At 34.3% G+C, this 24,462-nt stretch overlaps 1 long non-coding RNA gene across 1 annotated transcript; it reads left to right on the forward strand.

Moving 5' to 3' along the window:
• Nucleotides 1-2,032: 2,032 nt before the first annotated feature.
• On the forward strand, nt 2,033-24,462 carry LOC138706467 (uncharacterized). The gene is made up of 3 exons (XR_011334003.1): nt 2,033-2,182; nt 15,340-15,400; nt 21,359-24,462. It is a non-coding gene; the product is annotated as an uncharacterized lncRNA (long non-coding RNA).

A 24,462-nucleotide genomic window follows, 5' to 3' on the forward strand; every position in this document is an offset into this window, starting at 1 on the left:
ACTGCTACACGTCATCATGGTGAACGGAAGTATAAAGTGACAAAAATGAAAATGAAGATAAATTTCACCGGTAAATATACGAGTAAGAGACATGGAAAAATGTTGGTGACAAAGTGTTTCACTGGACACAACCTTACAGACGAAAACGTAGCAGACCAAGAAGATCGAAATATGATGGTCTCAGAGAGGCTATGTCTGCATAGGTCTGCAAGATGATGCTCAAGACCGAGAGAGATGACGTTTAGAAATAGGAAGTCGGCACAGCTATTGCTACTGCTACTGTAGAGGTATGACATACAATTAATAATTAATAATAATCATAAAATTAGTTATCCTGAAAAAATATTTTCAGCTTTGTAAGTAATCGTACATTTTTTTCTAAATCATTGAGTAATATAAAATATTACAATTTCTGTCTTCTGCCCGCGTCTCAACACTGAAGAGAATCGACAAATTACTAACGAAATTTGGAAATTCAATGTGATTTATTTCTGCAACAATAATAATTATTATTACCGAGCGTGTTAGGTCAGACGTTTGCGTTTGAGACTTGTATTCGCGAGTTCCCGGATTCAAACTCCGGGGCATGCAAACTTGACTGAGGTTTTTTCGTGGTTCCCTCAATATAGCATTGTAATTTTATTACAAATCAAGAATGTAATTTTATTGTTTCAACAATAGTCACTTCAATTAATTTAGTTTCAGCTCTTCCGTCGACAATGGGATTTCCACTCCACACAGTAACACAGTATTCGTTATTGCACTCCACAGACGACAATGACAATTTACTTGAATTATTGAGAACAACAATGAACTGTTAATCTTAACTAATGTTCACAAAGCACTATTTACAACACAGAACTGTCAGTTCTCAGTTCACAATTCGTTTGCCTTGGCTAGTTCTTCTAGCTCAGTCACTCGAGTTCACAGTATCTCGAACCCCAGACCTTCAGACACAGTCCACTGAACGTCGAACTGAGGTCCCCCAACTGCGGTCCACTGCACTCAAACTCAGGACTTCGGACGCTCACACAGCTGCGGATACACTCAAGTCGAACTCCGGTCTTGAAGCTGGCTTCATTGCTACACAAGACTGGCTGGCTTGCTGTCCACCGATTACAACAACTGCTCAAGTTCACTCGCGTGTTGTATTTATAACTAAACCATAGTTTCTGGAGAGTACGATATCGCGATGAATCGACAGATGCCTAGAAGATGACGCCTATCCAGACCTCTCTGGATTTCTCCCCTCAGTCATCAGCTGCTTACTTCCCCCTCTCTCCCGCGGCCCAGCATGCCGCCGTTTCTCCTCTCCTCTCCTCTCCATCCCGCGCTCCGCCCCCCCAGTGCTCCGTGGAGCCCGTGTCGACTCCCGCGCGACTCTTGCAGGACGCGTGTTCGAGTCTCGATGTGGCTGTCACAGTATATTATATATTTCTAGTAATAAAGGAAAATGCCAGGTTGATACCCTGTTTCCACGGAAAACAGATCCATAACCCTCCGACAAAAGTAACTTATATTTCAGTAATCCGCCATAACATTATACACGAGATAGCCTCTGTATAGTGAGAGTTTAAATGTTCTGTCCGGAGATTTGATGGCGCTTTGGTAGGAGGTTTAAGTGTCCAGCTGTCGCGATAGATGTCGTGTTGGTGAGAGAGTACCTCAGTTGTGCATTCGGAGTTTACGCCAAACTTCAGACAAAATTATATCGCATCCATAGGAAAGTCGCGATATGACTATTGTAGTTCAAGCGACTAAATAAAGTACAAAAGAAATAATTATTAATCCTTTATCACATATTACAAGTTTCTAACGACTACAAGGACCTATTTCCAGCACTGCTGTATGTAATTTTCGAATGTCCTGATATTTAACACCTTCTGTTACAATTTTATTCGATTCCATGCTTGTTATTCACATATTCATCTCCGTTTGTTTTGTATTATCTCCACATTTAGTAGACTATGACAATATTTCATTGCAGAGTAAACATAAGTATGACAGATCGATTCCTTATCGTTACTATTTATCTTATCAATCCTCAGGAGAGTAAGCCTTTATTAAGCATCACTCTCTCCCAACCTTAGACTCTTCGATGTGATTCTGAACGTAATAGACGCTGGTATGGCAGACGATACGGGATCAGCAGGGTGCGAATGTCTCTCCACAGACTTTACTGGTAAGTAGTTGAATTCACATTTTCTCTGTTAATCTGTTTTCAGTTCGTGTCACCACAGACATAAATTTCTTGCAATATTCAACCACAGAAATACTACTGCAAAGTGATGGTGGCAATGGCTCAATTTTTAACGGGAAATACGGTTATATGGCAAGGAAACGTACCGAGGGTCTTCAGTATAGGGTAAACATTGGTAATTTCGTCGCAGTGGTTATTTCGTGATACTGTTTCTTTGCTCTTTTGTGAACTAACCAATGGTGTTACGAGATCCAAATTTCCGCCAGGGGATTGCATATGTTATTCAGTTTCCAGAAACATACAGCTACGCTTTGTGTGACTATTGTAGTTGCTTCAGTGAGCTTTCATGTTTGGAGAGAGCAAGTTTGCGTCGACTTCTCAGGCGTACAAATTTTGTGGATGTTTGTAATTACATTACAGGCTTATTACTAAAGGTAAGCATATGATATTTGGTACAAAGATTTATTGTATCTTCATGAAAGTTTAGGAAACGTTTTTGGAATTTTAGATACATCTGTAGTCGCCATATAGGCTTAGCTTTACTGATAGAAATCTTAGCTGTTTGAGGCGAAATTTCGTTGAGCATTAAGTGTTACATTTTATACTATTTTAAAAATTGTTTTACAATAGGAATTTTAGAAATCTGAAGACAAGATATGATAACAAAAAAAGAAAACGGAGACGCAATGGGTTCAGTGTAGCTTCTGTTTGAATTGTTATCATGCTAAGTGTCAATGATAAGTGTTAGGTGACTTATTTGCAAGAATTGTGACAGAAGATGGAACATGGCTCCACCATTTTGGACCGGAGACAGAGGCAGACAATGGAGTGGCATCATGCAAATTCACCATAGAAACAGAAATTCAAAAGTACACCTTCGGCAGGAAATGTTATGGCTACTGTGTTTTTCGATTCAGAAGGACTCTTGCTTGTGGTGATCATGCCACACGGAACCACCATTAATTCTGACGGGTATGTTGCAAATCTCAAGAAACTTCTAGTTCGACTGAGTCGTGTTCGACGACATCGGGAGAAGCAGGAAGTTCTGCTATTGCACGACAACGCACAGCCATATATCAGTCACAAGACCACAGACTAGATCAGAAAATTCGGATAGACAACACTGAAACATCCACCTTACAGTCCTGAACTGGCACCGTGGGATTACCATCTCTTTGGTAAGCTGAAGGATCCCTTCGCGGAACGAGGTTAGAAGATGACTCCCTTGTGCACGCTGCTAAAGAGTGGCTCAGACGTGTTGGTCCTGACTTTTACCGTGCTGGTCTATAGGCCCTCGTTCCTAGGTTACCTAAGGCAGTTGAAAGGGACGGGGATTATGTGGAAAAGTGACATTTTGTTCCTTAAGGATGCATCTACATTCTGTGAAAATAGCAAAGCTGTAGGATAAAAATATAATTTTTAAACAAACGTTATGCATTACTTTTGGAGTTACCCTAGTAATATAGGCTATAGTAAAGTCCGTAATAAAAGTATTCACCCTTTCAGGGAAAAGAAGATCACTTTTCAATTTCAATTTTTACTTTGATTTCATTCTTATTATGTGTTGATATATATTTCTATGTTTTCTTGCTATGAATATTAGACGGAATTACTATGTTTGAAGTCTTGTAACAATAAATGAGAATTTCATTTGAGTTTAATGAATTTTTCCACAATTCTTCTACCTCTCACGAAATTATCAATGCAATATCACGAAATTACCAAGGTTATCACGAAATAACCAATCTTTCAGCTTAAGTTGTAAAAGTGGTTTTGGCACATATTCAAGAACGTATACAATATTTTATGTCTCCAGATTTTTACAGCAAGTTATCGTATTTTAGATGAAAAAATCGGAATAATGATGTATTTACACATTTGCATTTTAAATTAGTTTTCATGAAATTATCACGAAATTACCATTGTTTACCCTACACCGCAAATTCCGATAGTCACTGTCGGATTTCGATTAGTCTTGGGCTAGGCAACGAGACGTTCAACGCATGCCACTCCAATGAGTGTAACCTCTTAATCCAGGGGTTCCCGACCGGTGTGTCGCGCAGCCCCATGGAGTGTGTCTCGAAATTTTGAAATTGAAAAATAAATTTTATATAATCCAGAATGTCTATTTACAACACATTTTTTAATTTACAACAAAGTCTTTGATATGATACATTTTATTTTAAGACAGACTTTACCATGAAACGTGAACACCTGCAACAATGCTCAGTTTAATTTTTCTGCCTGGCAATAATTCGAATATAAGTGAAGACTGCAACAACGTTTAGTAATCAGTGTTGCCAAGTCAGCGGTTTTGTAGCTAAATCTGATGTTTTTGGGACTATGGTCAGCTACAGAATTTTACCATCTGCGGCTAGCTATTTATTTGGCGTTTTTTGATGATTCCGGCGGAAGGAGACGATATTTTTTAGTTTTTTTCTGTAAAGATAATTGTATATGTACTTGCGGACAACAATATTAGTTAATCATAAACCAGAGTTTAATATGATATTATCATAATGTTTCATTGTGCGAGTATAAAATATCAACGTTTTATTTTAACTCGATTTCATACAAACACGTCCATTTCCTGCCTCATCCATTTTTGTACAAATAAGGTGTGCCACATTTGTTAAACTCTTAGTCTAATGATGTATGCATTGTTTTTGTAAATGAATTGATATATTTAATTATAAAGAGAAGATAATGAACTGAATTATTATTTTCATTTATGATATATTATTTAATTTATCATTCCGCATTATAGTTTATGCAACACAGACATACTTAAAATTTAAAACCAAACTCATTGCTGGCAGGCACGTCTCAAACACAGTGTGAAATCAGATTATGAACCGACTAGTGTGACTGTGAATGTGATTGTTTCCGAAGTGTCCAGTATATTTCATTCAATTTTGAAATATAGAGAGGAAGAAGTTGCCGGTGATAGCTGGAAAGCTCGATGTAAATGGTGTAAGGTAATAGGTATATTGAATGCAAAATATTCGGATTTAATTGTCCATACAATTTTGCATAGAACATAGAGCCTACAAAATGATATACACTTTTCATAATTTAGTCTACATTTTTATAGAGTGAGTAATGAATAACTCTGGCAGGAATCGTTTCCTCATACCTTCTGTGGCTTCACAGTCCGATAAAATATGGTGTGATGTCTCGCCTTTACCACAAAGAGGACATATTCTCGCCCCGTTGACGGTTTTTCTTCAGTTCCTAAAACTGTATAGTTTGTATTTCAAATTTGGAAGTGATGTGTTAAGAAAAATCTGGAGTTTTTTAACTACATTTTAGCGGTTTTTTTAAGCTCGTGCAGCGGTGAATGGAATTCTGAGTTGGCAACACTGTTAGTAATTCGTTTACACGTCCACTTAAGTTAGTAATAAACAGTTTAGAATCGTCAGAACACATTGGTTAGTTTCAGTATATACGTTTGAGCAGGTGATAGTGCGACTATTTTATTAAAAGCGCTTTATCTAGATTTTATCAGAACAAATTTTTAATTCGAAAAAGACAATCGGAATCAAGTTTTGTGTTACATGACAGCAGTGCTAATTCAAATAATGTGAGCGAAAATTCCCTTCAGGGTTCACAAAAACGTACTGCGCTTCGTAAATACAGTTATGAATAGTTTAAATATGGTTTTACATGTCGTGGAAATGAATGTAAATAAAATCCCGAGTGTCTTTATACGTGGAAAATTATGTGAAATCAGTCGATAGTGCCGACTCAAATTGTTGGATTCTCAAATTGTTGGATTCTTTGTAAGTTCATGCATATGTATATACACTTTTTGCTGGTTGAGTGGAAGAGAAGGCCTTACGGCCTTAACTCTGCCAGCTAAAATAAATCATTATTATTATTATTATTATTATTATTATTATTATTATTATTATTATTATAAACTAAAAAAATATTTATAACTGCCGTTTTCAACGTCAATTATGTGAGTCAGCGTTTTCTACCATGAAAATAGTGAAATCTAAACAAAGGAACAGATTGCTGCATCTTGTAGATGATTTACGTGTTGGTCTCTCAACCGTAAGGCCACATATAGATAAACTCTGTGCAACCCATATAGCGCATACTTCAAATTAATTTAAAGAGGTGAGTTTTCAAAAAACGATAATACAAATCTTTTATCGGACATCCAACATAGATACGTTGGGATTTTTGACACATAACTTTGTTTCTTTCTAATGCCACTCAAGTTGCTGCTTATTTTTTAGAATTTTCGATTGTATGTTAACATCGACCTATTTACAGCACTGGATGTCCGACACTACAAAGAAGTTATCAGTGCTTTTTATCTGGCGGAATGCGCATGAACGGCATTCCGGCACCTTCTTCTTGCATTTTTCGTTATGAAACCGAAATATGTGTGAATAATTATGTTTTTAATATAATTTTTCTTTGAATTCCACTTAGACCTTGAAAGTCTTAGTTGGACGAAAAGGAGCTTAAAAACGACAAAATTCCCGTGCAGTGAACGTAGGCCTAATCATCTCCAGGTCCGCTATAAAATATTCTACACAGAGTTAAACCACATTTTTCTTTAGAAGAAAAGCACTGGTTGTTATTATTATTACATTATTATTAAAAAAATCAAATAAGTGTGTCGCGATATAGTGGGCTTTCAGTGAAGTGTGTCGCCAGTCAAAAAAAGGTTGGGAACCACTGTTTTAATCAATGTATTCTTTATTATAATTATCAACTCAGGAAACAGTATAATCTAAAAAATTTTTAATATTTAATATATTCAAGGAAAACTAAGGTAACAGTTCAGTGTGGAAAATATCCTGTACGCTCGAAAATTATAACAGAAAATAAATCTCTAGGAAAAGTCTCTCACTTTGATTGTTTACGAAGTAATAGCCTATAATTTTGATGTAGATAGAGACATTGAAAATAAAATAAGTAAATTTCAGTCAATATGTTGAACAATCAACACAACACTTCAAAATAAGACAATGAAAGGAACAAAAATAAAGTTATACAAAATAATGGCTGTTTCAATTATTGTGTTCGCAAGTGAGTTCTGGATAATAAAAGAAAGAGATAAAAGCAAAATACAATCCACAGAAATGAGATTCTCCCGAAAAGTGAAGGGTTGCACAACAAACGACCAGATTAGTCCACACCTATGGAGTAACGGTTAGTGAGTCTGGCCGCGAAACCAGGTGGCCCGGTTCGATTCCCGGTCGGGACATGTTACCTAGTTGAGGTTTATCGGGGTTTTCCCTCAACCCAATATGAGTAGATGCTGGGTAACTTTCGGTGCTGGACCCAGGACTCATTTCACGGGAAATATCACCTAGGCTACATATCATTCAGGCTCTACATAACCTGAGATGTTGATAAAGCGTCGTAAAATAACCTACTGAAAAAAGACCAGGTTAGGAATGAAAATATATGAGAAAAGTTTAAAGCACACAGTTTATATTCTACTATTTTTTCGTTTAAAGAAAACTGGAGAATATATTTAAATCGAATGAATAATGAAAGAATTTCAGCCCTAGTATCTATGTATCAACCTACAGGTAGAAGAGATGCCGAGCGTTCAAGGAAAAGAAGGAGTTGAACATTGTGAAAACGGAACAGGTACTGTTCCCTAATACCTTCTATTAAGATGATGATGATGATGATGATGATGATGATGATGATGATGATATTTTATTTAAATTTCACGTTTCTTCTGATTGGAAATAAAAGAAAACTTGCAACGAGACGAAATAAAACTTGGTCACACATGCAAGTTTAATCTATTTCTCAATGGATTTTGACAAGTTGTATATAAACTAACTGTAGAAAATTCTGTTTAGAGAGGTAATTCTACAACAGTGATGAAGATCTATATCGATGATAGTAATCGGAATTTGTTGAAACAACGTCAGTCACAATTTTTGTGATGTTCAAGTTTGACGTTATTTTACATTATTTATAGACGGACGTATCGTTTGGTGTTAAAATTACTTGATTTATTTATCCATAATATATCTACAGAATACTACACTACATGAATTTTGTTTCAACAAGGGAATTTTTAAGGATAGGCTCACACTGCAGCAATCAAACTGTTTGAGGCTGCTCGAAACAAAATTCTTGTTGCTTTCCCAAACATCTTCAATACGCACTGCATAAAACAAGTCATTATAAAACACAAAGTGCTGTGATCCTTCAAGTTAAAATTGTAAACAGTAGGACTTTTCCTAATCACACAAGGAGCTTCTCAGTATTACATTTCACCTAAAACAATTTATTTCACTTTAAATAAATGGTTCAATTTCTTACAGTATCTGATCACAATTAACTGTGTTTCTATATATTAATATAATGATTGTATGTTATTAGTCTATATATTTAACGGACTATACGTATATTTTTACGTCTGTAATTGTTATCTCAGGTTTCGAATTAGCCGTGTACTATTAGTAGACCTACCTAAAATAATAAATCAGTTGTAAAATATATGTAACTGGTAGTAAGAATGTAAAGAGATTAACGGTGTTTGAGAATAAGATTCTTAGGAAAATATTTGGGGCTAAGAGGGATGAAGTCCCGCGCCGTGGCGTCGTGGTCTAAGGCATCCTGCCTAGGTCTCGCGTCACGAAATGCGCGCTGGTGCGAATCCTCATGGGAGAAGAAATTTTCTCATGAAATTTCGGCCAGTGTATGGGACCGGTGCCCACCCAGAATCGTGATGCATTTGGGGAGCTACGATAGGTAGCGAAATCCGGTTGCGAAAACCAGCTATAACGGCTGGGAGGATCATCGTGGTAACCACATGATATCTCCATTCTGGTTGGATGATCGTCCACCTCTGCTTCGGCATGTGGGCGTGAGGCCAGCAGCCGGCTGGTCGGTCTGGGCCCACGGATTATAAGAGGATGAAGTTACAGGAGAATGGAGAAAGTTACACAACGTAGAACTGCACGCATTGTATTCTTCACCTGATATAGTTAGCAACATCAAATCCAGACGTTTGATATGGGCAGGGCAAGTAGCACGTATGGGCAATCCAGAAATTCATATAGAGTGTTAGTTGAGAGGCCGGAAGGAAAAGACCTTCGGGGAGGCCGAGTCGTAGATGGGAGGATAATATTAAAATGGATTTGAGGGAGGTAGAATGAGATGGTAGAGACTGGATTAATCTTGAACAGGATAGAGATCGATGGCAGACTTATGTGAGGGCGGCTATGAATCTCCGGGTTCCTTAAAAGCCATAGGCTAAGTAAGTAAGAATGCAAAATAATATCAGATCGATGTTATGTTATGTTTTATTTAACGACGCTCGCAACTGCAGAGGTTATATCAGCGTCGCCGGATGTGCCGGAATTTTGTCCCGCAGGAGTTCTTTTACATGCCAGTAAATCTACTGACATGAGGCTGTCACATTTAAGCACACTTAAATGCCATCGACCTGGCCCGGGATCGAACCCGCAACCTTGGTCATAGAAGGCCAGCGCTATACCAACTCGCCAACCAGGTCGACTATCAGATCGATACTAGATGATAAATTGATACAGAAAACTCGTTTTCCTCAACTTTGGATTCCTTGCTACGAAGCTATTTCCATATATATATATATATATATATATATATATATATATATATATATATATGTAGATATATATATATATATACACATACATACTATAGCTAACTTTACACAGTCAAATGGGGAATGTATCTGAATTTTGATTGCTGCAAAGAAGTAGACATGAAACAACTCTCGGCTGTCTCTCCCTGCTTGGAACAAATAAAACGTTTCGCCTGCTTAGTGTGTTTAGGCCTATATGACAGGCTTTAAAATGCTCATCAAGGGCTAGTTGGTTGTAACAAACTATCTGAATTAATTTCAGTCAGCGTAACGCTGTTTTGTTTCACGCAGTGTGGCTTAGCCCTAAGTTTCCCACAAGTTTGGTTTTCAAGACTAACGTTGTTTTAACAAATACCGATTAAATTATAAGTGAAATGTCAAATGAAACAAAATAAACCTTAATAAAAAATGAATTGCGCATTACAAAAAGTTAGTAATACACAATCTTCTAAACATAATATGTATTACATTGTGCAATAATAAAGATAGAGCTTACAAAATATTTGAAGATAAATAATATACAATTGATAACAACTGATTATGTTACCTGTTTACGGTAAAGCAATCATAGCAGACTGATGTAATCACCCATGAAATCATTAAGAACGTTATGTAATAACTCGTTAAGCATGTATATTATCATCTTCGCAAATGTCGGAAATATTTATTACAAAATACAAAAGATGCCCACTTATTTTCATGATCACCAACTCCATATCCAAAATACAATTTTAATTAGAAAAGAAATCCTGGTTGGGACAAGTTACCTGGTTGAGGTTTTTTCGGGGTTTTCCCTCAATCCATTAAGAGCAAATGCTGGTAATTTTCAGACCTGAACCTTGGACTCATTTCTCTGGCACTATTACCTTTATCTCATTCAGACGCTATAGCGCTTTCAGAATAAGAAGGCCTATGGCCTATGCCAATCGAGTGATAGCAGCAGTGCGGCGTTGTCACACGGTGCACGATGTACGAGACGTGGAAGACAGAGACAACAGATAAGGACAGAAAATATTAGTATCAGTCGCTGCTGGGTGCAGCGAGCGGACGGGTCGAGACCTGTTCCTTCATTGTGTGTAATGTTTAAATATAATTACTCTTATTGAAATAATTTTCATCCCAATTTTTATTATTCTTCGCTTCACAGATCAGTAGATCTTGAAATCACTAACTTGCGAAATAAAGTGACATATGTAGAAATTTACTTTGCTAATGTCAGACGAAAAATGTCTTAATTTAAAAAAGGAATGCTGCATATTGTATTGCACTATCTGACATGTGGACATTCTCTCCTGAAAAAATTGAGGGCGAGAAACTTTACCCAAATGTTCAGACTTCCTTGTACAGCAATTCTCAATTTATTATTGTCTTTTTCGCCAAAGGAAAGATGAGATAGAGTTTGTTTGTAGAGGCAGCCTACGAATCTAGCGATATAAATCGTAAACATGTTTGTAAAAAACGTAATTTAGTATTGATATTGAAGTTGAAAAGTAATTTATTTTTCCTCTGCTAAATGAAGCCTGTATAATTTAATTTAATTCTCTAGCTTATACCTTACTCAGGGTCCAGGGTTCTATATTCTAATTACGAATCTGGCTATAATGCAACGTAAGCATAATAATTATGTGTTCATAATATATAATTCAGTATTCATACTGAAACTTAGATTATTTTATTTTTCTCTGTGAAACTAAGTCTATCTAATTTAATTTCAATCTCTAACTTTTACGTATCTAGAAGTCCAGTGTTCTATATTCTGGCTAAGAATCCGGCTATAAGAATATAAGCATATCTGCTCATATGTACGTAGGTCTAATTCAATACTCATATTGAAATTGAAGATGACTTTCTCTTACTGTGTTAAATCAAGCCTATCTAATTTAATTTAATCCTCAGGGTTATACCTACCTAGAGGTCCAGGGTTCTATGTTCTATCACTCTGGCCTGTGGCATATCCTACGAGTGAAGGTAGTTATAAAGACGTGAATGTGAAAACCGTAACCCAATAATATCGTTAATATATTGAAGGTAAATTTGTATATTAGAAAAACATATAAAATGTAATATATGATATATAATGTGAGGTTTTTAAAATAGAAATTGAGTTTTGGAATTGTAAAATCTTCTCGTTTCTAGCATGCCCGAATTTATTTTAAAAGTGAAATGTAATTAAATTGCTTATCTTATAAAATTTTTTTAATGCTCTTACGGAAGAACATTGTTAATACTCTTCGTATAACTCATCGAAAAAGAGGCAAGAGTGTTTATGTTTACAATGTCAACCAAATATCTCATACGTTTAAGCAATATTTCGTCTTATACCATGTATAATATTCCAATGAAAAGTGAAAATCGTATCTGTGGTTATTCTCAGCTTTCTTCTTGCTTTCCACGTTCTATAATGACACTACTGCTGCTGCTGCTGCTGCTGCTACTGCTACTACTACTACTACCACTACTACTACCACTACTACTACTACTACTACTACTACTACTACTACTACTACTACTACTACTATAGTCTATTTAAAATATCCTATGATGAAGTAATACACGGTTCTGAAAATCGTCCAAATAATTAACATGTTTGTTTTGCGTTATTTTCCAGGAGAGGTAAATACTGCTATACCACCTATTTGAATTGTCTCTTTGCCCTATCCGAGAATACAAGATAACGTATGTATTTATAAACCACACGCCTCTGCAGTGAGATTCTTTTTTGTGAAAAACTGACACGCACTGTATCATAAGCAGTATATACAGAAAATAGAATACTCCTCGTCTGTGAGTGTAGAACTATCCTTTTGCGTATAACAGATGAAATACCAGAGCCACTTGCAATACCTTCAAGATACATTGTTACAGTAAGTTACACACTACACAAGAGAAAACAATCCACGTCTGAATTTGGAAATAAACAGAATCTATCTTCGCTTACAGAGAGGGACTTCAGAGCAAAATATGCTGTATATTGTAGGTTGGATATCTCTGTTTAGTCTTATAGCGATAACACGCGAACCAGTTGACATATAATTGCCATTATTGTACTGTTGAGTTCAGAATTCGTAGCTCTATCGAATGGCATCGCTTAAAATTCATTCCTAGCCATAAATATTGCGCGCGCAAGAAATAAATTAATACGCGACGCTTCAGCGAGACTTTGCGACGATTTAACTAGGCAACACCGCTTCGCTGTTACTGGCGAGTCGAGATATGTGTGTGTATATATATATATTAAATCGCACTTTATTTCAATTATGTTAACTGTAAGTTTTAAATTACGAAAGTAAACAACATCGCAAACATTACATCGCAAGAGAATGTTCTGAACTGCGCCAAAATAAAGTTATGTCTGAACTTTCGAAGTCCTTGCAATAACAAAACAATATGGATAAATCTCAGGCAATATGAACCGGAAACTTATCATAAAAAGTATCGGAAAATTGAAGTGCTTTAGCTACTATCCGAGTTTAGAATATTCTGAAGTGGAGCACGTACCGAAGAGGAGGATTCCAGCGTATAAAATTTCTTAAATTCATTGAAAAATTGAATAAATTCATTTTAGATACCAGCGCATACGAAAACATTACAAATAAAATTATCTTGATTTGGGGAAATTGCATGTCACACAGTGTAATTTATGATATTTTATTAATTTTTAAGTCTTTAATCGAGATGCAAATTTTATTAATTTTTTACGTTTGCATTAATTAATCAACTCACTATATCTTTCATGAACCAATGTCTTCATAGGCCAATGAAGTATATATCATGCTTGTAATAATAATAATAATAATAATAATAATAATAATAATAATAATAATAATAATAATGACGTGAATATGTTAGGAGAAAATACACAAACGATTAGAGAAAATACGGAAATTTTACTTGAAGCAAGTAAAGCGATCGGTTTGGAAGTAAATCCCGAAAAGACAAAGTATATGATTATGTCTCGTGACCAGAATATTGTACGAAATGTAAATATAAAAATTGGAGATTTATCCTTCGAGAGGTGGAAAAATTCAAATATCTTGGAGCAACAGTAACAAATATAAATGACACTCGGGAGGAAATTAAACGCAGAATAAATATGGGAAATGCCTGTTATTATTCGGTTGAGAAGCTCTTATCATCCAGTCTGCTGTCCAAAAATCTGAAAGTTAGAATTTATAAAACAGTTATATTACCGGTTCTTCTGTATGGTTGTGAAACTTGGACTCTCACTCTGAGAGAGGAACATAGGTTAAGGGTGTTTGAGAATAAGGTGCTTAGGAAAATATTTGGGGCTAAGCGGGATGAAGTTACAGGAGAATGGAGAAAGTTACATAACACAGAACTGCACGCATTGTATTCTTCACCTGACATAATTAGGAACTTAAAATCCAGACGTTTGAGATGGGCAGGGCATGTAGCACGTATGGGCGAATCCAGAAATGCATATAGAGTGTTAGTTGGGAGACCGGAGGGAAAAAGACCTTTAGGGAGGCCGAGACGTAGATGGGAGGATAATATTAAAATGGATTTGAGGGAGGTGTGGTATGATGATAGAGACTGGATTAATCTTGCACAGGCTAGGGACCGATGGCGGGCTTATGTGAGGGCGGCAATGAGCCTCTGGGTTCCTTAAAAGCCATTTGTAAGTAAGTAAGTAAGTAATAATAATAATAATAATAATAATAATAATAATAATGGCTTTATTTAACCTGGCAGATATTATACATATAATATACACAGTGAAAGTCATTAATTTCAGGGGGGTATTCTTTGAGATATTTAAAGTAAAAAAGTTTAATACAATTTTACTTTTCTCGTTTCTATTTCCTTTTCGAGATAAAAATTGTTTTATATGAAACATTTCATAGCATGTTTTGGGAAAGCCATTCATTTGATTCCCAATATGCTCAGTCAATTTAAGAGAGCAGTGTATTGTGGTAATAAATGAGTAAAAAGAATTTTAGTTTTTCCTTTAAATGTGCAGAAATTTGATCCGAACAAAATGTAACATTCTAAAATTCCTTTTCAGAACGAAACTTAACATTTCCATGAGTACTGAATGAAAAATCAGATGATATTATTATGTGAAAAATACTTAACGCAATTTTGAGGAAACAGCAATTTATTAAAATTTCCTCAGATTTTTTCTTATTGGTTTACTTTATACGTTGCTTTATCAACTGCGATTGTTATCTAGCGTTGTTAAGGTGATAATGCCAGCGAAATGAGTCCAGGATCCAGCATCGAAATTTACCCAGCATTTTCTCTTAATGGGTTGAGGGAAAACCCCGGAAAAAACCTCAACCAGGTAACTTGTTCCAATCAATATTCACGGTTACTACCACAGTAATGGACTCTCAGAATTTTGTGCAGATTCTTGCCTCCCCTCCCACCAATATTACAAGTAAGTCGGCTCCTATGCTGGAGCTACGATCTCTCAAAATATGTGTTAACAGTGTTACCAATCCAATCTATGCTCATTTCAAGATATTTAACATAATATTATAATCTATCTTTCTTTCAGAATCTTTCAAGAATAACCCATATGATGAAGAACGAGAATTTGAAGATATAACACAAGTGTCGTAAGTACCTCCCCAGTTTTATAACATGTAGGGTGTTATTCATAGACATTTTGCTAGACTGCGTTACGAGCGTGCTAAACTAGCCCCGGCTATCGACTGATTACTTGTACAGGAATCATATCATATCATATCATATCATATCATATCATATCATATCATATCATATCATATCATATCATATCATATCATATCATATATCTTATCATATCATATCACATCATATCATATATCATATCATCATATCATATATCATTTGTCATGTCATATATCATCATATCGCTAACACTGGTTTATGAATACGAAAAACGTTACTTCGCTGATCACCGGAAGCCAGCGCTAAGAATGTCTATGAATACGGCCCGTAGTTATTTCTACCAGATTAACTCGTAGAACATTATTGAGAATAGATACTATGTATAGAGTAAAAAAATGGGTCTCTCTGTGGAAATTTGGTTATTCATTTCATAATATATTTTATGCTCGACCATGCCGAAATGTAGTAATTATACACCTGGTAGCAGTCCTTTAATGCATGTCATTAAAGTACACCTATTCATTAAAGTTCAGGTTTTCGATTATTCTCGGATATGCAATCGAAAGACAACAAGGGAAACGTCACGAAGGCTGGAAATCCAATACTGTCGCAGAAGGTTATGTTCTGTTACTATAATAATTAGCGTTAATTGTAAATAATATTCAATTAAATTCCATTTGTCATCTCGTTTTTCAATTCTAAATCAATTTCCAGATTATACATTCTCTGCATTACATCAAGGTCAATGACATTATTGTTCCTCGGAAAAAATCAATACTTTCGCGTCTGCGCACATCTCACAATTTCGAGCTATGAACAAGGTCACTTCCCATCTGTCAGATACAAATAAAATGAATATTTCTGAATAATTTCAAGTTAGAAATATGGTCGAGCATAAAAAGTCGTATGAAACTTGCCTATAATGGTAATTAAGACGCTCGTATGAAAACTATGAAACGAGCGCAAGCGAGTTTCATAAACTATCATACTTGCGTCTTAATTACTACCATTATAGGCTCGTTTCATAATGTACTAATTTGTGTAGAGTTGGACTTCAATGTAATTTCTATTACACTGGTCTACAGTGATTTTGCTACTGAACAAAAACAAGTGTACCAACCCTAATTTGAGTGTGCTGATTACAGATCTGAAGTCCGTTTTTTCCTATCGCGTCACAATTCTCAAATAATATTTTTAATACATTTACATCCATTTTATTTCATTTATTGTCATTGTAATACTGAACAAAAACAAGTGCACCAACCCTAATTTGAGTGTGCTGATTACAGACCTGAAGTCCGTTTTTTTTCTATCACGTCACAATTTTAGAGTGTAGTTGATGTTTAACTATTGAAGCAAAGCTTTTCAGGAAGCCCGAAGAACAGCTAGGCGCTTATATTTGCTGCTGGAGTAAATCATGCTCTTGGGAGTGTCACTGGGAATTTGGAGTATTTCCTTGACACCGCTACTAGTCATGTTATCTTAGAAGGAGAGTTCTGGGAATTAGATCTATAGGAGCTGTTTGTAAATGATAAGTCAATGTGGGGTCGTTGAACGGATTATAAGTCAGTTTTTGGTGAGGCAGTAGTAGATGACAATTTATCTCATTATTTTTAAGTTCGCTTAAGACCTCACTCGAGTTAAAAATCAAAATTTGATTGAAGGATACTCTCAGATATTTGATTTTTTTATCAACAGTAATCTCACTAGAGGTTTTGATTTATCTAGAGAAAATCAAAACTCGAGTGCGATTTAATTGACTATTCCATGATTAGAAGAAAGTATATAAAGATTAGAAGTAACGAAGTACTCCAATACAATAAAATATTAATTGGCTTACGAAAATACAACTGTCTTCAAATGTATTATTGTACCATCTCAACATTACGCTAGATGGCAGTAATGTTTTATGATTATGTTTTCTTGTTATCAGTTGCCAACTATGGAATCTTCATTGAACTCTGTGGACACTTACTAGTCAAGAAGGCTTCGTTGATTCAGTTTCATTTTTATTAAAACATTTGCATTTCACTTCAATCATCCAGATCCCAGTAATCACTTGACAGATAATTTTCAATAAATCTTAGTATTAAACAATCTCTGATACACTATCCATTATATCATATAGCAGAAGCTATAACAAACATAACCTAAATAATATAAACAAGTGTTAGAAAAGTTTTAATTAGGGATGATGAAATAAACAAGAAACGTTTTAATTAATGATGGTGAAATAAAAAATAAACATGAATAATTTTAAAAGAAACAATTATTGAAAGTATAATTTTCAAATTTGAATGTTTTAGTGGTTGGTGGTTCAGTTGATGTTATATTGGACGTGTGCGTAAAAGAAGTGAACTCATTGATGTACATGGTGTATCCCTCAACTTATTCAGGATTTCCGAATGGTGCTCTTCATATATGACCAGTGATCTTTATTAATTCTTGTTCTTGAATGACAATGCGAGTCATATTTGAAAGTGCTGTGCATCGACTGGAGTGGTTTGTAATTTTCTGTTTTTTGACGTCCAGACCAGTGCAGTTTGAAATGTTGGCAAACAAAGAAACAAATGCTAGGGTAGTGATAAAAATAAACAAGTGCTAGGGACGCGATAAAATTAAACAAGTGCTAGGCACGCGATAAAATTGTGCGATAAGCAGCCATGTTTGGTTGAAAGACGTCCTTTCGTACCGTTTTATTGGTCAAAAGTAGTGTGACGTAGTAAAAGTGTAATAGTCAGCAGAAATACTTTCGATTTCTCCATTGACAGTATTAATTACGCCTTTTTCCACTTTGCCAACATTAGTCAATAGGCTATAGCATGTGACTTCTGAAGATTTATGTTTAATCTTATTTCTTGCACAAGATTTATAGTTAGAGTGACTAAGGCTGTAACGGCTTCATTATCCTTTCCAATAATCACAAGGTCGTCGACAAAGCATAGTATAGTCTAAGGAACAGAGTCCCCTGTCAATTGAAATCCATATGCTGCAGCAACATCTCTGTCTGTGAGATCATTGAGTAGGCCTAAGTGGTTAATACTTAAGTTAAACAATATAGGAGAAAGCGGATCACTTTACATTACACCGCGCTTTATTTTAATTGGTTCTGTTCGGCTTACTTTCATTTCTATGTGGGAAGAATTGTCAATCAAGAGGTTTGTCAATAAACGTTTGGAAAATTGGAATGTTTAATTGTGGAACACAGATGAGCATGTAAGGCGTTCATGCACGTGGGCATTAATATATTTTATGCTCGACCATGCCGAAATGTAGTGATTATACACCTGGTAGCTGTCCTTTAATGCACGTCATTAAAGTACAGGTTTTCGATTATTCTCGGATATGCAATCGAAAGACAACAAGGGAAACGTCACGGAGGCTGGAAATCCAATACTGTCGCAGAAGGTTATGTTCTGTTACTATAATAATTAGCGTTAATTGTAAATAATATTCAAATAAATTCAATTTGTCATCTCGTTTTTCAATTCTAAATCAATTTCCAGGTTATATCAAAATTAGTTCATGTTATTCTCTACATTACATCAAGGTCAATGACATTATTGTTCCTCGGAAGAAATCAATACTTTCGCGTCTGCGCACATCTCACAATTAACGAGCTATGCACAAGGTCAGTTCCGATCTTCAGTCAGATACAAATAAAATGAATACTTCTGAATAATTTGAAGTTAGAAATATGGTCGAGGATAAAAAGTCGTATGAAACTTGCCTATAATGGTAATTAAGACACTCGTATGAAAATTATGAAACTCGCTTGCGCTCGTTTCATAAACAAACATGCTCGCGTCTTAATTACTATCATTATAGGCTCGTTGCATAATGTACTATAATTTTAAGAATACTATTTTTATCGTTGTGTTTATTATTATTATTCATTGGTTCGTCTAGAGTAGGTTGCTGCAACAACTAGTTGACTAGGGAATTACGATGTTCTTACGGATGGGCCTTTCTTATATGTATATGTAGGCAGTAGAGTTTATCACAAAATTGACAGGCAGATTTATCCGTATTATCAGAATCATTATTTTCCACAAAAAAAAAGAAACACACAAATTGATATGAAATTTCTTGTTGCCATAATTACTAATAATTAGTATCATTATATTCATGTACGGTATATCTTCTTCGGAATTACAAATCAGTGTCCTTAAATGTGATATTTCCTCATGTTTTAGATATTGGAATATAGTAAAATCCATAAATAAAACCATTTCAAAACTATATATCACATATGGTAGAATATTTGGTTGCTATTTACAATTCATTAAGCAATAATGAGTTAGCTTAGTGATTCGATAGAATTCAATGTTTGTTTTACGAATTTCGCTATTAAACTTGCATATGCAATGTCACTAACATTTGTACACATTCGTAAGATGTTAGTAATTTTAATTATATGAATTTTAGATTAAAATATCTTGATATGTGAAGAAAATAGATAAAATCTGACAGCTGATGAATTCTTGCAATCTGCAATATGACATGGCCTCCTTACACATGACATATTGACAGGGATATCAGCGAATAGGGATTATAAAGAATGGACACTTCGCGTCGGTACCTTTGATGTAGCCGGACTGATTTCAATGACCTTCAAGCCAGCTAAAGCGTCAGATTCTGCTTTCTCCCTAGAGTTGGCGCTGACATCACACTAGCTAGCAATCGACACAGCGGAAATATAACACATACAATTAATACATCTAGGTACATTATGTACTCAAATAAAATAAATTGGATCCATAAAATAATAAATCCTTCATTAACTGCAATGTCTAGACTCTAGAGTTCCTTTATAATGAGAGTTGAGACGTTGACCCCAACAACAATTAAAATATGTAATGATTTGATAGCGCTGAAAATGGAAAAACAAAACTCTTACGAGAAGTAAAACCATATACCTATATTATATTATTATACAAATATTAAACGAATTCGATACTTAATTTTATAATGTATTATATTATTTTATAATATAATGTATTATATCTGAAATATAAAATATTATTATTACAACTAGTTTATCACTGAGAAATAATGAAAAGCTGTTAACTTGAATTTATTTGAAGCAAAGCGTTACTGGATTATGCAATAAGTTAGGCGATGTTTGGATCCTGTGGCTCAACTCTATTCTCAATTATTATCTTAGCGTATGCTCGATTACACTACCTCTAGCGCTTGAAAGTGGAACTAACCGCTGGCGCACAGAGAAACAAAACATAGGAAAATACGCTCAGTGTCCATTCTTTATAATCCCTATTCGCTGGGGATATACTCTTGCATCATGAGTAATACTACACAGATTATATTAACTACTCTTTTTTTGTAATATAATTCTCAGATTTTCCTCCTCTATGCTAATAATATTAAACATTAGTTTTATTATTCCATAATCAATTATTTATAGTTTCGTTTCACATATATTAATTAGTATTACAATTTTTCCGTGTGTCACATTTGACTTCAGCAATTAGTTTTCTACACAAACAATAGCCAATTAAAATCGTTGTACAGTCGTTCGGATTAGCCTAGCGTAACGAGTCCAACAGAGTAGGCGATCCCTCTGGTTATTCTTATTTGCCCTAATGATGGAACCTGTAAGTAAGAGGGAGAGTCAAAAAGTAACCTTAATAATTGTTTTATTAATTGAATATGTTAAGTAACACTACAAACACTTCATCACTTTTCACCATAGTCCCAACTACATACAATGCAAGTGTTCCTGTTATACTATGTTGAAAGTGATGAAGTGTTTGTAATCTTATTGTACATATTCAATTAATAAAGCAATTATTAAGGTTACTTTTTGGCTCTCCCTTGTAGTTCCGAAACGTTGGAAATATCAAGTTCCAGAACATGCTGGAACTATTGAAAACTTAATTCTGAAGCAAATGGTTTGATTTCAGTGCTCCTGACGCAGGTGGAAGCCCAGGAGACAGTCCAACTGAAGGAATGTTGTGCACACCTTCTACTGAAGAACCTGCAGAAGGTTCAGATTCTCTCTAGCGGCGATGTACGTGAGACAGCTAGCTACATGCAGCAACATCAAATCAAAATTTCGAAGAATAGTAATTGTTATCTACTATGAAGTATCACAATTCGAAAATTTCCAACAAACCAATAATTGGTTCTACGTGCCAAGCGCTCTAACCACTGAGCTACGCCGAAGTTCAAAAACAAACCTATAATTGTAGGAAAACATTAATGGCTTTCATGTTTCAGATTATAACACATACAGTTCAGCAGTTGCCAAGACTTTCTAAAATATTTACAGTTTGATATAATTATACAGTACAGCACAGATTTTACGAAACTTTTAATATATTTATGGCAATTTAATATAAAAATATCATAACTGCTTTCTGTATGTAATGTCTATCTGTGCTCAGGGACGAAATGTCTTCAAAAGAAATGTTTTGCGGAACATTTGAAGATATCGAGGAAGAAATGTAAATAACACATTCTGCATTGTTAAAAAAATAAATTATCCATTGCTTCTCTATGTTTTGGATAAGAAATATACCTTTCCATATAGACAAGAATTTCTTGCCTGACTCAGGGAAAATTAGCAGTCAGTCTCGTCCTTTTCAATGAAACATCGAATGAATAAACTTTTCAATGAAGCAGAAATATAACTATTATCCTACAGAAAATATATATTATTGTTCCGTAAGGAATATATATTTATCATAGGGTTAAAAATATAAAAGAAGACTGATGATTTATTACATGATAGTAACTATGTTTATAATTAGATTTTCTTTTCTTTCTGTTTATCTTATTTTACAGTGAATGATATAAGACTTCTGTAACATGTATATAGATTATGTAACTAATTAAACAAATTAAAGAAATTAAAGTATATTATATTTCTAATACAGGTGGAAACTGTAATGAAAGTTTCAAATATAAACACTTGAATTAATACAACAATGAAAATCTTAAACAGAAGCAAGATAAATAATATAGAATAAGAAAAATTAATGTTGTAACAATGCAAGTAAAAAGAATCACAAACAGCAATAATCTTATTCCGATTTATTAACATATACTACCAAACTAAAAATAGAAAGGGATAAAAATATTGTAAAATACGTAAACATTTGCCAAAGGATTAATTTCCATTTAGTTTCTGATTTTTTTAATTTCTTTTATTGCAAACATTCTCTAATTATAATAAACATACAAGCAAAGTTAATATGTGAGTTATAGGTTTTCACGGTGACTGTGATCAGAATTGAATGGGCTTTTTTTTTTTTTTTTTTTTTTTTAGAAACCTCTTAATTCACGAAATACAAAGTTTTGGGGAAACACAAAAAAACTGTTTAAAAGAAACGTACGAGTTAAGAATTGAAATATTAGAAATGGGAACTATTGGTAAAAACATAACGAATATTTCTGTGTCCAAAAGAATATTTTTAAATAGAATATGACTCAATATTCATATTTGCAAATGTTTGACTTATGGGTTTCTCGAAATTTGGTAGAGGTTTAACAAAACATTCTCTTTATTTCATGAAATAATTGAAAATCTGGTTCAAAAGCAATATGAATTTGAATCTCAAAACCAGTATTTAGAAGCTGATTTCATAATTTTTGCTTCAAGTTAACAAATTTTACTCTAACCTATATGAAATGTCACTAAGGACATAAATAATAAAGTTCTGCATGAAATAATCTAATACAATAATACATTACACAAAAGACAACAACATTATTCCAACAAATCCAAAATTCAGACACAAAATAATTAATTTACCAAACACAAAAGCTTATGCTATAGTATTGTTCATTCTGTGTCAGCCTTGTCACTGATTTATGGGCCTCCTCCACGAAACCTAATTTTCAAGCGCACATGCCACAACAGAAATACCATTTTACTTTTGGTATATTTCTGGAAAATGGTATATCTATCTCTATAGAACAGGAATTAGCAATAAACTCAATTTTGTTAAAGTTTGACTTATGGGGTTTCTAAAAAAAAAACAATTCAATTAGGTTTTTGGGTATTCCAGGATACGGCAGAATACCCAAAAGCCTACTTCAGATGAAAATTAATATACTTGTAGAAGTAATACGAATGTCATAAATCATATGTTACGATTTCATAATACCACAGTCTAGTATATACAGTCACGAAACTCAATACGTAGTAAATATGCAAACATTAGATAGTTGCTCACCACTAGGATCGCTAATATCGCCCCATTACAGACAATGTGAAATAGTACCGGCGCAGTCTATTGTTTCTAGCACCCTCAAAACTCAAGCTTCGTGAGTGTATATAGTAGACTGTGATAATACGTCAAAAATTTTCATGAACTTCCTTACGAAATTCACGAAAATTTAAAAATTACAAATAACGAGGGTTATTATACTACCACATAATATTAAACATATATGTTATAGAAAATATCAATGGTTGTATATTATTGATTTTTACAGTTAGTTTTGTCATATTACTTTTGTTGAAAATCATCTTTAAGCGAATATCACAAATAAGAAATAAATAATTGTTTTAGATAAATTTAATGTAATTGAAGGTGGAACTTTACAGTCTAATAAAAAGGAGGCAAATTTTGCCTAGTAACAGATTGTGGGCTTCTCTTCTTAACGAATTAGCTGTAAATGAAAATATTCACACACGTATCATTAAGTGCATATTAAAAATGAAACAGATCTGGAAGGAAGAAAATACGTAAGCAGATGCATCTCTGTTCATCATGAAATAACATTCACTGAATGGAAAGAAACTTATGGACAATTTCGAGTACAGCTTCTTTCTCTGATCACAGCCGTGCTGATTATTTTGCCTTACATACTGTCTTAAAACTGTTAAGCTATATCCGTAATACTAGTTAATATAAGGTTGGTTATGAAATGAAAAATAATTTTATTGTAAATGTTTTGACTATATTTTATATCGAAATATATTTTATACCTTAAAATTCTGATTGAAAATGTTACTATGTAGGTGATATAAACTGAATAAAATCACCAATACAATTTA

The sequence above is a fragment of the Periplaneta americana genome, chromosome 9, assembly GCF_040183065.1.
Source record: "Periplaneta americana isolate PAMFEO1 chromosome 9, P.americana_PAMFEO1_priV1, whole genome shotgun sequence".
NCBI classification, from domain to species: domain Eukaryota; kingdom Metazoa; phylum Arthropoda; class Insecta; order Blattodea; family Blattidae; genus Periplaneta; species Periplaneta americana.